Raw genomic sequence first — 16,188 nt, forward strand, 5'->3', positions numbered from 1 at the left:
AGATGGCTAGACTTCTCTAGTACAATTCCTAACTCAGACCTGAGTTCAATTATTTCTCAGGAAACTCAGGTTTCTTTCAAGGAGAAATGGTATTTTTGAGACCATAGCTATGTACTAGGGATATGTATTGTTAGTGGTTTAACCATATGTTTCCTGGCCTTTTAGTGGACAGAACTAAAAACATTTTTCAAGAGGTCATGCATTATAGGTCATAGTACTAATGCCAGTTTAAATTTAGGACCATACTCTTTTAGCCTAAATTGTTTGATTTTATATTTTTGGTCCCTTTTAGTGAATTCTAAATTCCTAATAGTATTAACATAATTATTTATCTCCTTGCTCCTGTAGTAACACCAATATTGCTGCAATCTGAATATAGTAATATCAATATTATGTGTAACAAAATGATTCCTGTAAAGAATTTAAGACATCTTTATAGTTCTTTTTGTTCTATTTGGTTATATCCTAAAAGAATACACTCAAATTATTGTGCTTTAAAATCACTAGAAATATTGCTTCCTTAGGCCACCAGCTTAATATAGGTTTATTTTTTTTAATTTTTATTGTGATTGACTTACAAGGTTCTGTCAATTTCTGTTGTACAGCAAAGTGACCCAGTCATACATACATATACATTCTTTTTCTCACATTATCCTCCATCATGCTCCATTACAAGTGATTATATATATATAGTTCCCTGTGCTATACAGCAGGATCTCATTGCCCATCCACTCCAAATGCAAGCGTTTTCATCTGCTAACCTCAGCTCCCCAATCCATCCCACTCCCTCCCCTCCAGAATGCAAGTCTTTCCTACGTGACCATGATCTTTTTGTTTTGTCAATACATCATTTGTGCCATATTTTAGACTCCACATATAAATATATCAAATGGTGACTATCTTTCTTTTTCTTACTTCACTCAGTATTAGATTCTCTAGTTCCATCCATGTTGCTGCAGATGGTATTATTTTGTCCTTTTTATGGCTGAGTAGTATTCCATTGTACCACATCTTCCTAATCCATTCATCCATTGGTGAGCATTTAGGTTGTTTCCATGTCTTGGCTATTGTGAATAGTGCTGCAATGAACATACGTATCTTTTTCAATGAAATTTTTGTCTGGATATATGCCCAGGAGTGGGATTGCTGGGTCATATGGTAGTTCTATATTTAGTTTTCTGAGGTGACTCCATACTGTTTTCCATAGTGGTTGTACAAATTTACATCCCCACCAACAGTGTAGGAGGGTTTCCTTTTTTCCACATCCTCTCCAGCATTTGTTATTTGTTGACTTATTAATGATGGCCATTCTAACTGGTGTGAGGTGGTACTTCATTTAGTTTTGATTTGCATTTCTCTAATAATTAGTGGTGTTGAGCATTTTTTTCATGTGCCTGCTGGCCATCTGTATGTCTTCTTTGGTGAAATGTCTATTTAGGTCTTCTGCCCATTTTTCCATTGGATTGTTTGTTTTTTTGTTGTTGTGTTCTATGTGTTGTTTGTATATTTCAGAGATTAAATGTTTGTCAGTTGAGTCATTTGCAAAAATATCATTCCATTCCATGGGTTGTCTTTTCATTTTCTTTAACTGTTTCTTTTGCTGTACAGAAGATTTTGAGTTTAATTAGGTCCTACTGATTTATCTGTCTTTATTGTCTTTATTCTAGGAGGTGGGTCATACAGGATGTTGCTGTGATTTATGTCAAAGAGCATCCTGCCTGTGTTTCCTTCTAGGAGTTTTATTTATAGTGTCTTGCCTTACATTTATGTCTTTATTCCATTTTGAGTTTATTTTTCGTATGGTGTTAGACAGTGTTCTAATTTCATTCTCTTACATGCAGTTGTCCAGTTTTCTCAGCACCATTTATTGAAGAGACTATCTTTCCTCCACTCTATGTTCTTGCCTCCTTTGTCATAGATTAATTGACCATAGGTTTTGGGTTTATTTCTGGGCTTTCTATCCTCTTCCACTGATCTATATTTCTGTTTTTGTGCCAGTGCCATTCCATCTTGATGACTCTAGCTTTAGTAGAGTCTGAAGTCAGGGAGCTTGATTCCTCAAGTTCCATTTTTTTCATTTCAATATTGGTTTGGCTATTTGAAACAAAGTTTGGAATATTTTGTTCTAGTACTATAAAGAATGATATTGATAATTTGATAAGGATTGCATTGAATCTATAGATTGACTTAGGTAGTGTTGTCATTTTGACTATTGGATTGATTCTTCCAATCCAAGAGCATGGTATATTTTTCCAACTATTGTGGCTTCTTTGATTTCTTTCATCAGTGTCTTGCAGTTTTCAGAGTAAAGGTTTTTGTCTCTTTAGGTATTTTATTCTTTTTGATGCAATGGTAAATGGAATTGTTTCCCTAATTTCTCTTTCTGAGCTTTCGTTGTTAGTATATAGAAATGCAATCGATTTCTGTGTATTAATTTGGTATCCTGCAACTTTACCAAATTCATTGATGAGCTCTAATAATTTTCTGGTAGTGTCTTTAGGGTTTTCTAGGTATAGAATCCTATCATCTGCAAACAGTGATAGTTTTACTTCTTCTTTTCCAATTCGGATTCCTTTTATTTCTTTTTCTTCTCTGATTGCCATGCTAGGACTTCCAAGACTATGTTGAATAACATTGGTGAAAGAGAACATCCTTGTCTTGTTCCTGATCTTAGTGGAGATGCCTTCAGTTTTTCACCATTAAGAATAATGTTAGCTGTGGGCTTGTCATAAATGGCTTTTATTATATTGAGGTAGTTCCTCTCTATGCCCACACTCTGAGAGTTTTTATCAGGAATGTGTGTTGAATTTTGTCAAAAGCTTTTTCTGTATCTATTGAGATGATCATATGGTTTTTATTTTTCAGTTTGTTTATGTGTTGTATCCCATTGAGAGATTTGAGGATATTGAAGAATCCTTGCATCTCTGGGATAAATCCTGCTTGATCATGGTGTATGATCTTTTTAATGTATATTGGTATGTGTGCTTTATTTTTAACAAATTTTATTTGTATGTAACATGATTCCAAATTCATATCTACAACTTTTAGTATACACAGAGAAGCCTGGCTTCTGTATGTATGCCTCAGCCTTTCCTTATTCACACGTAATCATTTTGTATAGTTTTCTTAGCTTGTTTATTTAATGGTTTAATCTTCTATCTTTTAAAAACAAATAGTTTGAAATTAACATATAAAACTATATATAAGCAGATAGCCAACAAGGATCTACTGTATAACACAGGGAACTCTACTAAAAACTCTCTAATAACCTATATAGGAAAACAATCTGAAAAATAATATGTATATGTGTATGTATGCGTGTGTGTTTGTGTGTGTGTGTATAATCACTTTGTTGTATACCTGAAACTAATACAATATTGTAAAGCAACTATACTCCAACAAAAAAATTGTAAAAACTACATAAACATATGTGTATAGTGTAATTACAGATGCATGTGTCTGCACTATGTTCTCTTCTCTTCCACCACAAGAGAAGTGTGCTGCAGAGAAATCACTTTCAAATTCATCTGCAAACCCATCATCTGGGGGCTCACTAAAACACAGATTGCTGGTCCCATCACCAGAGTTTCTGACTTAATAGGTTTAGGAGAGCACCCAAGATTTTCATTTCTAACAAGTTCCTGGGTGATGGTGATGCAGTTGCTGCTGATCCAGTGTATAGTATTCTTTACTTCATTTTCCCACTTAAGGTGACATTCTGGCAATAGTTCTAGTGATATAAAAAGAATTTTGTTTCTCTTCATAGCTGCATAGTATTCCACTGGGAGGAGGCACCACAATCTATCAAGTTACTTCCCTAATGTGTATATCTGAGGTACTATACATGGTGCTGTAATGAACTGCCTTGTGCATACTTATTAATAGTAGTTCCATTGGGGTAGATTCCTAGAAGTGGGAATTCTGGGACATAGAGTAAATGTATATATAAATTTTTTAACTTTGTATTAGTTGGAGATTCAAAATATTCCATCTATGTTATACATTAAAAAATTCCACTACCTTGTATTTTTTCTTAATGATGTGCACTCAAAAATTTAAAGCAATGAGATTCTATCCCAAATGACAAAATGATTTTTTGCTATGCTTTCAGTGGAGGAAACGGAATATATTAATTTGGAATATAAAAAATCCTTTAAGAATAACAACCGATTATCAATAGATAACATTTTAAATTATCTTCCAATTGGATATTTTTAAATGATTATTTTTTAATTTTGAGTTGACATATCGCAAATAAGACAATGTACTGGTTAAGATAAAAATATCATATTTTATTTTTTGAATCCAACATATTGACCTTAAACAATTAAAACACTTAATTTCTTTAAGCCTCAGTTTCTTTGTGAAATAGAGATGAAAAAAATACTGCCTACTTCCTGGGCTTTGTCATTTTTGGAGATAAAATGAATTAATCATATAAAGAATTTAGCCTGTCAGTTCTCAATCTTAGCAGAACATTATCCCCTTTCTTAAATTTACATTTTATAGTGCCCCATTTATTCCCTGAAAAATAACTTGTACATAATATAACCTAACTACATACACAATTTTTAAATGAAAATATTCCTTAAATTTAATTTAAAAGAAAAAAAAGGAAGGTAATTTATAATAAAGTAATATGTATTTAGTGTGTAAATGACCATACATGAAAAATCTGTATGACATATGAAGCAATCAGATGCTTGGTCTTCTATCAGCTTGAACATGGTGGAGATAGTGGTGTCGACACTCATGTGCTGAACCTACAAGAGCAGCATTGGTGTTGGTCATGTAATTTCTTTTTACATGATTTCATTTAATCTATTTTTGGATTGGTTCCATAAAAGTTCAATTAAATGCATATGTTTTTTACAAAATAAAATACTACATTTAAACACAATTACATTCACACAGATTGTTATATCATGGATCTTAAGAAACAGATTAAGTGACTCCCACTGGAGAAGTGGAATGGAAAATATGCTGAGACAAATAGGAAATTTATTCTATACTTTATCCCATTTTGTATGGCTTTCATCTTTACTATTTAGTATTACCTATGACATTTCATTTTTCTTTAAAAATTAGCATTATATTAAAATTGTGTATATTATGCAAAAATTTATAAAGAAGAAAGCCTTATATACCATTAAATATTTTATGTAGCATAATAAAAAGAATAACTTAACTGGTAAAAATAACAAAAATAATACACCCTCTGAAAATAAGTAAAATATAAAATGCATAAATTGGTTAAAAAACAGTGTAACTATATAAATATGTCCTCACAATTTGGTACATCTTATTGATTCTTCAATAAAGGCATTATACCATTCTAGGTGATGTGATAAACAAGACATCATAGACTTTACATTGTACCATGGAGAGAAATGGTTATTAATAATACAATTGTAGAACTGTATTATTTAATTGTACAGTTGCATTATTTAATTATAATTATCATAAATTTTTTGATAGAGAGGAAATCAGAATCAGATCTAAGAAGACTTCAGCATTCCAAGAATGATGTCAAATGACCCCCTTCATGGTGGATTATGCACTTATTTACTATGAGATATATTTCTTCTTCAGAGATTCCTTGTTTGTGTATTAATTGTAGATTTTTGGTTTGCATTTATTCTGAAGTTTGATATGAGTCTATATGTATATGAGATTGTTTTAAGTTGTTGTTCTCTTAATTGCAAGTGCATCTCCAGTGTTCTGCATTTGTACTCACCTCTTCTCATGATTTCTGATTTGGTGGTATAATTGTGCATGGATAATTTTGTATCTTTACTGTATATATACCTTTACTGGTGAGCCTTGTCATTTGTGGCATTTTTGTTTCCTGTTGCTGTCTTTTCTTTTCTGCCTAGAGAATTTCCTTTAGTATTTGTTGTAAGGCTGGTTTAGTGTTGCTGAATTCTCTTAGCTTTTGCTAATCTGTGAAGCTTTTGATTTCTCCTTCAAATCTGAATGAGAGCCTTGCTGGGTAAAGTAATCTTGGTTGGAGGTTTTTTCCTTTCATCACGTTAAGTATATCATGCCACTCCCTTCTGGCCTGCAGAGTTTCTGGCTGAAACATCTTCCAATAACCTTATTGGGGTTCCCTTGTGTGTTACTTGTTTCTTTTCCCTAGCTGCTTTCAAGATTTTCTCTTTGTCTTTAACTTTGGTTAGTTTGATTAATATGTGTCTCAGGGTATTCCTCCTTGGGTTTATTTTATATGGTACTCATTGTGCTTCCTGGATTTGAGTGAGGAGTTCCTTTCCCATGTTAGGGAAGTTTTTGGCTATTATCTCTTGGAATATTTTTTCTGTCCCCTTCTTTCTCTCTTCTCCTTCTGGCACCCCTATAATACAGATGTTGGTGCATTTAAGGTTGTCCCAGAGTTCTCTGAGACTCTCTTCATTTGTTTTCAATCTTTTTTCCCTTTTCTCTTCCACATCCGTAATTTCCACTAATCTGTCCTCCACCTCACTTATTTGTTCTTCTGCCTCCTGTATTCTGCTGTTAGCCGCTTCTAGTGAATTTTTTATTTCAGTTATTGTATTTTGCACCTCTTCTTGTTTAAGTTTTATATCTTGTATCTCTTTGCTCAGTGTTTCCTATAAGTTATCCATCTTTGCCTCCAGTTTATTTCCAGTCTTGCATCATTTTCAGCATCAAGCATCTAAAGTCTTTTTCCTGGAGGCTAAGACTCTCCTCATCACTTAACTGATTTTCTGGGGTTTTTCCTTTCTCCCTCATCTGTGTTATAGGTCTCTGTCTTTTCATTTTTATAGGTTTTTGGTGTGGTGACCTTTTTACAGATAATAGGGTTGTAACCTCTCTTACTTCTGGTGTCTGCCCCCCTTGTGGCCAAAGTCAGTATGGGGACTTGCTGTAGGCTTCCTGATGGGAGGGGCTGATGCCTACCCATTGGTAGGTGGAGCTGATTCTAATCCCTCTGGTGGGTGGGGCTTAGTCTCTGGATGGGATTAGAGGTGGCTGTGTGCCTGAGGGGTCTTTAGGTAGCCTGTTTACTGGGGTGGGGGGGGCTGTGATCCCACCTGGGTTGTTTTTTGCCCCGGGGCTTCTCAGCAGTTGACTGACCGGTGGGGCCATATTTTCCCAAAATGGCCCCCTCCAGAGAAAGGCAGCTACTGAATATTCCTGAGAGCTTTGCCTTCAATGTCCTTCCCTTACAACAAGCCACATTCACCCCTGTTTTCCCAGGATGTCCTCCAAGAACTGCAGTCAGGTTTGACCCAGTTTCCTATGGAGACCTCGCTCTGCCCTTGGACTCAGTGCACGTGAAATTCTGTGTGGGCCTTTTAAGAATAGGGTGTCTATTTCCCCCAGTCCTGTGGAGCTCCTGCACATGAGCCCCACTGGCCTTCCATGCCAGATGCTCCAGGGGCTCTTTCTCCCAATGCCAGATCCCCACACATGAGGGTTTATGTGGAGCCCAGAACTCTCACTCCTATAGGTGAGTCTCTGTGAACAGTTAGTTTTCAGTCTGTGGAGCTTCCCACCCAGGAGGTATGGGGTTGTTTATATTGTGAAATCACCCCTCCTACCTCTTGATGTGGCCTCCTCTTTTTCTTCTGGAGTAGGGTATCTTTTTTAAGGTTTCCAATCCATTTGGGTGGAGATTGCTCACCTTTTAGTTGTGAATTTTATTGTTTTTAGGAGAGAAGTTGAGCTCCAGTCCTTCTATTCTGCCATCTTAATCCTCTAAATTGGTCGTGTAATTTTTTGAAAAGGGAAAAATTGTGTGAGATTCTGACCAAAGCACAGTCTTTCTTAATTTACATGGTAGCTGAATTTCTGGAAAACTCAGGGCATATTACAACTGTGCAACAAATATTTTGTGTTTTTGTATAAAATTTTAGGCTGAGTCAGGCTGAGGTCAGAATGAAATGATGTTTCATCTACGAGACTATTCAGTGACATTCTTCATTGGGCAAGACTGACCTAAGATTTATTGTACCACCTGTGCCCTTTTAGCTCAATGTGAGGAGCACCCATCAGTCATTGGCACAACCAAAAACTAGACCCACAAGTCTCCAGAATGCCCCCTAGTGGGTGGTATCTACACTATTGATGATACTGGCTTATCCCAATGCGGATTCTTGTGTTTAATAGATATTAGACATGTGATGCCTGGCTTCTTGTGTTTAATAGATATTAGACATGTGATGATGATTTTTTATTAATACCTCTTAAGATAATAACAGGATCATATTTATTCCTCATGTTTATTCACATTTATAATTTTAGCACTTTCTACTATTGACATTAAAGAAATAAAATGAAACATGTGAAATTAATTTAGGTTTTTATTTAACCCAATATATCCAAAACATTATTGTATCAGCATGTAATCACCATAAAAGTTTTTAATGAGGGAGTTCCTATCATGGCACAGTAGTTAACAAATCTGACTAGGAACCATGAGGTTGTGGATTTGGTTCCTGGCCTTGCTCAGTGGGTTAAGGATCCTGTGTTGCCGTGAGCTGTGGTGTAGCTCGCAGTCTCAGCTCGGATCCTGCATTGCTGTGGCTCTGGCATAGGACGGCAGGTACAGCTCCAATTAGACCCCTAGCCTGGGAACCTCCATATGCCTCAGGAGTGGCCCTAGAAAAGGCAAAAAGACAAAAAAAAAGTTTTTAATGAGGTGTTAAAAGTGAGAGATATTATGACATTCTTGTTATCCCTAAGTGCAGGTCTGCATATTTTACACATGCAACATATCTTAATTCCAATCAGCTATATTTTAATTACTCAATAGTCATGTGTGTTTGTGGCCCCAATATTGGCCGACATAAGTCCAATCACTCTTAAACATAATTTCCTGGGTTTAGATTTCTGGTCTTCCTCTTACTAGCTATGTAATCTTAGACTCTTAACTTAAAACCTCGACATGCCTCAGTTTTATCATCTGTAATACCCGGGTCATAAAGATAGAATCTATGTCAAAAGATAGGTTCCATTTGTGGGAATTAAAGAGTTAATAGTATAGTACTTAGAACTAAACACATTATGTCCTCAATCAAGGTTAATTAATAGTCTATAGGTTTTTTTTTAATCCAGAGTTTATTTAAAAGTAATAGAAAGACATCAAAAGCTGAGATAGAAACAAAATATTTATAACAGTAGATGTCATTACACATATGAAAACTCCTTTCTCCACCTCAACACCCACCTACATGCACACCTCACAAAGAGTTTCTCATAATATTTCTTTCAGCTGGGATTTTTAACATGTCCTCTTGCCAATTTTTCTGGATAAACAGAAGCATAGAATGTACTAGTATTTTAGCCACTCCTGATACAGAGTCTTAGAACCTTGATTTGATTTTGATCCCTCACCACATATTATGTGTTCAGAGAGGTGTTCATTGGAATCTTGGGGTTGGCTGCTGACTTCTAAGTAAACAGAAATGTATGCAGGCAAAATCATTCACATAATTATTTCATCTTTGGCCTCCTTGCTGATCACATTCTTGAAGCATGTGAGTGATCTTGTAGTTGAATGTGGGTTGACCATTACTGACAGGTCACCCTATAACAGGAGTTCCATCCTTAGTACCCTGCCCATGACAAATTTTTTCATGTCAAAGAGAAAATTACATGAGATGGTCATGGGATATGAAATGTCCCAATAGAGATTTTTTAAAGTTTCTTTGTATTTTCTGTACAACACACATTCTTCTATTTTTCAACATGATGGTGCCATTTTCTGCTTTTTCAGCAATGGTGATAGGAACTGTAAGTAAACCAAATAATAGACTCTTAAAGTTGCTGTGTGCAAATTGAAAGAACCCATTCTAGGGCCTGCCTTTTCTAAAGTCTTGCAGCCTAACCAATACAATATATTAATACGCCACCAGACAAAGTTATAACAATAGTTTCTGTCAGCCTGTCTGAGGTGGTTAGAGAATAGTGGGAGGGAATAGCACAGTAACCCAGAAATGTCCAGATGCTTCGGCCCCCTTTTATTGTGATAAATCTCTTGTGAACTTTGCAGAGTGGTATTGTTTGCATCTGGTATATCTCTGTCTAGAATGTGGCTGTGTGCACCTCTTCCTTCTTACTAAACTATGTGGCACAAAAGCCAATTCAATTGTATGCAAAAAATAATAAAACACTGTGCAAGGAGGTAGAGATAATATATTTGAATAAGATGAATTAACTTATTTCTATACCTTCCCCAAATGAGATGAGAATAGTGCAAGTTTGTACATTTAAAAATCTAAGTAGTGTTGTCTTGTTATCCAAGAAGAATAACTCTTGCAGGTGCAGTTTATTGCAAAATGTGTCAGATAACTTACTGCTAACTGAGAAAATTGGGGCTTGCATTCTATATAAAATTGTGTTGTTCCTTAATAAAAGAACTAAAAGGAAGTAATTACCATAAATGCTGGCAAAATATTACATTCAATTAAGTATTTCTAAGTGTGTATTTCAAAGAAATTAGTGAGGAGTATAATGGAATAGAAGAAAAGAAGTTTTGAAAGACTCTGTATCAATCTTTTATGAAAAATATTCAAAGTTGTTCTATGATCTAGGAATTTGATATCTTTTTCTTCCTGGCATGAAACCTCTGCATCTGTCTGCTTTTAGATCACACACCATACACATTTCTTCCTCTGAAACTTTGTTCATTTCTCACACCCCAAATGGTCTTTTTTCCCATCAGAAACTCAAGTCTACCTAATTCTTACACATCACCCGAGAGGTTCAGTTTGAGTCTCATCTCACCCATCAAGTCTTTCCAAACTCCCATGGCTCATGATTTTACCTCCTTTTACTTCCTACAGTGTTGTTTAAACTAGTTTAATAAGCATCTACTCTGTACCCACAGTCATACAGCTAGTAAGGGATAAAGCTAGGATTCTGATTCAGAATGAATCCAAGCTTACCTGAGGATTGTCCTCAATGGAAATTGACTATGTAAGTCCACATGTGAGATGTTGGTCAGTTACTGCAGACATCCCAGGCTTAATCAGACGAGTTTCTCATCAGCACTTCCCCCATCGTTAATCCTTATTTTGCTGCATTAAACTATAATGGAATTTCCTAGCTGCCCCAGTGGACATGCCTAAAGGCAAGGACTGATTCTTACTTTTTCATCTTTGTAAACTCAACAGAATTCTCCTTAGGGAAAAAATCATGTCCAAACCAAAACCAAACAAACAAAAATCCGAAGTCACACTGAAAAGTCTTGGACACTAAGTATTTCCAAGTGTTAGGAAGAGAACCCACTAGTTTAAGTAACAGTCTATATAATAAATACCCAGAACTCAAATGATGCCCTAGTGCTCATTAAAATGAAATCTGAAATCATGAAACTGACAACTATGTAAGTAACTCTGGGTCATTTTGCTGATTAATACCACTTCCTTGTTTCATATTTGATATTCAGTTTCACAAATATATAAGAGCCTACTTCATGCATTGTATCGCTTGTACATTCAGGTAATGCTTTCAGTGTGTCTCATTGTCTAAAACCCTGATACTTTAATGTGCTGGAGGAATACTTTCTAAAAATAGCTCTTTATCAAGCTAGGAAGCATATTTACTTAAATTTTCTGTCACACAGCATTTAGATTAAAATAATCTAATGATTTTAAAAATATATATATTTATATATGCAAGTATTGAGCAACAAATACATCTAAGTCAGTATTTCATTACTGTTTTTTTTCTTCTCAAAAAATGTTATTCATTGAGAGAAAAATTAAATTATAAATAATAGTTTCATGGCATAATTATTCTGACATTAGAATAAGGATAAACACACAAAACACTGAATTAGACCTCCTGTTAGTATTGCTATATTTTCCTATTAATACTCTAAGCCTATGCAGTAACATTCTCCCAAGAAATATCTGTTTGATATCATTTTTTACTTCAGGCATTCCTTAATGTGGTTATTGTGATATATAAGAATACTACATTCTAATTGTGTGTGAATTTGTGTGTTGCCTTTTTATAATATTTTTTCCTTATCCACTGATGAAAAGCATTTATACAGGTATTGGTTTTCTAAAATTAAAAGTTATCTTGAATTTTTCATTTAAAAATGTATTTTTTATTTATTTGATGATTGTTTTCTTGAAATGTGTATCAGGCAACTTATGTATATTTAAAACTATAATTCTAAAGTACTTTGATTTTTTTTAACAAACATTGAAGTGTTCTTACATCTGACAACAATCCTTTTGAATATTCTCAATGGGAAGAAGTCTTTATTCTCGAAAGCATATATACATTTTTTTAAATAGCCAGAAGTTATTCAGTGTCAAATCCATTCAGTAATTATGTTGATTACACTGAGCAATATACTTTTGAACAAAAACAAAGCTGAACCATAAAGATAAGTTTTCATGTGTAGCTCATAAACTAATTCTAAGGAAAGTACAACATTGAAGCAAAGTTCTTGGTGGGATTACCTGGAAGTAAGTTTGATAAGGGTCTAAGAAAGGGATGATAAAGCAAGCCTTTGGGAAGCATATAGGAGAGGCACATCATCCAGACTAAGGTAAAGGGGGAGTCAGGGCAAGTTTCTCTGATGCATCACATGGATGCATGAGAAAGGTCATTCCAGGAGGATAGGATATTATGTACAAAGGCAGAGAAGTGAGAGAATATGTAAAATGTAATTCTTTAAGGCTAAGATATAAAGTTAGCAGTAGATTGAGGAAAGAGGAAGTGTCATGGTGAAAAAGAATTGTGAATGCCATGGCATGAAGTTTAGACATTATTCTGAGGGTTAAGGAATGTCTTGATTAATTTTAAGTAGGCACTTGATATGGTCAAATTTTACTTGATAGAAGGATCACTCTGGTGGTCATGAGGAAATGGAGTGGGTAGGGTAAGATCTGTAGGGGAGACAGGGTTGGGGCAGTAATGCAGTCCAGGAAGACGAGAGTCCAACCAAGACAGGGGCGGGGGGGGGAGGGGGAGGAGTGATTGGTGAAGATACCAAGAAGGAAGAATCATTAGCCCAGAGAGAGGACAAGATGGCGGAGGAGTAGGGGGACACGCTCGCCCTCTCCCACAAACACAACAAAAAAAGCACATCTACAGAATAAATGACTCGCACAGAACAGCAACCAATCGCTGGCAGAGGAACCTAAACTCCAGTAACAGCAAGAAGTTCCTGACATTACGGGGCAGAACGGGAGAAAAGAGGAGAGTGAGAGAAGGTGAATCCGAGCGGGACGGGCACTCCCGAAAGGGAACTGCGGAGGAGAAAGGGATACCGCACCCTAGAAAGTCACCTACTCGGGGGGAAAGATCAAAAGAACTGGAGGAATCTCCAGATGCAGAGAAGAGTGTAGCAGTAAGTTGGAGTACGGAAAAGCCGATCAAGAACTGAACGGACCATCTGAACTACGGGCACAGTCACCAAAAATTGAGATGCCTGGGTGGGGGCTGGGCACCGAGACCTAGGCTCCAGAGGCTAGTCCCCGGGCTGCGGGGGCAGAGCGGAGCGGAAACTGCTTGGGAGGTCTAGAAACCATTTGATGGGGCAGAGACTGCCTGGGAGACTAGAAAACAAAGCTGTGGCAGAGGAAGGGAGCAATACCCTAGGGGCAGGGAAGTGGAAAGCCGCATCAGAGGGAACCTGGGAGAAGAGCCTGGTCTGCGCCCGTGCTGGGGAGGGGAGAGAAGAAGCGGTGGGTCCCCATAGAATACCCCCCATGCCACAGCAAGTTTACAGGCCCGCTAGCTAGCTGAAAGCTGTGCTTCCCAGTGCATCCCCTCCCCCCACCCCCACCACCACCTACGCTCTCCCGAACCTGGGGCTGCCTGCCATCCAGGAGGGCTGGCTTCAACAATTGCCTGAAGCCTACCACCACAGGGGCTGTCCCTGCACAGGCCTGCTTGCCCTTTGGAGGGGCTACACTTCTGCAGAGTAGCACCAAACACCACCAGCCCCCGAGAAAAGGCCTGCAGCCCAGAAAAGCTAGAACAAGCCCAGCCAAGCCGTGAATAGATCTGCCAAATTCTCAGATGGTTTTTCTGAGTCGGGCTGCCCCAGGGAGGAGCCTCTTGGGTTTCCAATGGCCCTGCTACCCGCCCAAGCCTCCAGAGGGTGCCAAGCTATAGAGGACCAGCTGCATAGGACTGCCAGCTCCAGGCAGGACCCCCTACAGCCCAGAAAAGCTGCAACAGGCCTGGCCAAGTCGAGAAAAGATCTCAGACGGTTTTTCTGAGTCAGGCTGCCCCGGGAAGGAGCCTCTTGGGTTTCCAACGGCCCTGCTACCCGCCCAAGCCCCCAGGGGGTGCCCTAGTGGACCAGCTGCATAGGACTGCCAGCTCCAGGCAGGACCCCCTACAGCCCAGAAAAGCTGCAACAAGCCTGGCCAAATCGGGAAAAGATCTCAGACGGTTTTTCTGAGTCAGGCTGCCTCAGGGAGGAGCCTCTTCGGTTTCCAACGGCCCTGCTACCCGCCCAAGCCCCCAGGGGGTGCCAAGACCTAGTGGACCAGCTGCATAGGACTGCCAGCTCCAGGCAGGACTCCCTGCAGCCCAGAAAAGCTGCAACAAGCTTGGCAGAGTCTGGAAAAGTTCTCAGACGGTCTTTCTGAGTCGGGCTACCCTGGGGAGGAGCCTCTTGGGTGTCCAGTGGCCCTGCTACCCGCCCAAGGCCCCAGGGGGTGCCCCACTCCCACGGAATAGCTGCTCAGCACCACCAGCCCCCTGGAAGAGCCCCTGCAGCCCAGAAAAGCTGCAAAAAGCTTGGCCAGACTGTGAAAAGATCCGCCTACATTCTCAGGCCATCCTTCTGAGTTGGGCTGCCCTAGGGAAGAGCCTCTTAGGTTCTCAGTGACCCAGATAGCTGCCCTAGCCACCAGGGGGTGCTGCACTCCTGAGGAACAGCTGCCCAACACCGCCAACCCCCTGCAAGAACCCCACAGCCTAAAAACATCAGAGCAAGCTCTGCATGACCAAGTGAAATCTGCTACCATCGTGATGTGGACCTCCCAGTCCTGCCTGACCTCAGGAAGTCCTCCTTTGCTTCAAAGAAACACTGTTAGCCCCCATCAACAATCCAGAAAAGCCACACTGCCTCAAAAAAGATTGACCAACAATGCCAGCCCTCAGGAAATATTCCACGGCAGTGACAAGGCAAACACTGGCCGATAACGGAGAGTACAACTCCCTCAGGAGAAAGAAAACAACAAGCAAGATGAAGAAGCTGAGAAACCACCCCCAGTCAAACCAACAGGAGAACTCACCTAAAACAGTCAACAATGAAACAGATCTCGGCAGTCTGACAGACCTGGAGTTCAAAAGAGAAATAGTGAAAATACTGAAGGAATTAAAAGAAGATATGAATAGTAATGCAGATACCCTCAGAAAGGAACTAGAAAATATAAGGAGGAGCCAAGAAAAACTAGAACATTCATTTGCAGAGATGCAAACTGAACTAAGGGCAGTAAAAACCAGAATGAATAATGCAGAAGAACGAATCAGTGATATGGAAGATAGAAGAATGGAAATCACTCAATCTGGTCAACAGACAGAAAACCGAATCAAAAAACTGGAAAGCCATATAAGAGACCTATGGGATAATATAAAACAGGCCAATCTACGCATAATAGGAATTCCAGAAGGAGTAGAAAAAGATAAGGGGATGGAAAATATATTTGAAGAAATTATCGATGGAAACTTCCCAAATCTAAAGGATATTGGGTTCAAGATACAAGAAGCACAGAGGGCCCCAAACAAATTGAACCCAAATAGACCCACAGCAAGACACATCATAATAAAAATGGCAAAAGTTAGTGATAAAGAGAGGATCCTAAAGGCAGCAAGAGAAAAACAGAATGTTACCAACAAGGGAACCCCCATAAGAATATCAGCTGACTTCTCTACAGAAACACTACAGGCCAGGAGGGAATAGCAAGAGATATTTAAAGTGCTAAAAGGAAAAAATGTGCAACCTAGCATACTCTATCCAGCAAGAATATCATTTAAAATAGAAGGGGAAATAAAATTTTTTTCCAACAAACAAATCTTAAAGAATACAGCAACACAAAACCCAGGTTAAAGGAAATATTGAAAGGGCTTCTCTAAACCAAAAAGAAAGGAAGGAAAGGGAAGAAAAAAGAAAAAAAAAAAAAGAAGAAGAGTAAAAATTAGGACTGAGGAAACCGCAATCAGAGAGCAGTCACTCAAATAAGC

Source organism: Phacochoerus africanus, chromosome 3 (genome assembly GCF_016906955.1).
Source record: "Phacochoerus africanus isolate WHEZ1 chromosome 3, ROS_Pafr_v1, whole genome shotgun sequence".
NCBI lineage: Eukaryota > Metazoa > Chordata > Mammalia > Artiodactyla > Suidae > Phacochoerus > Phacochoerus africanus.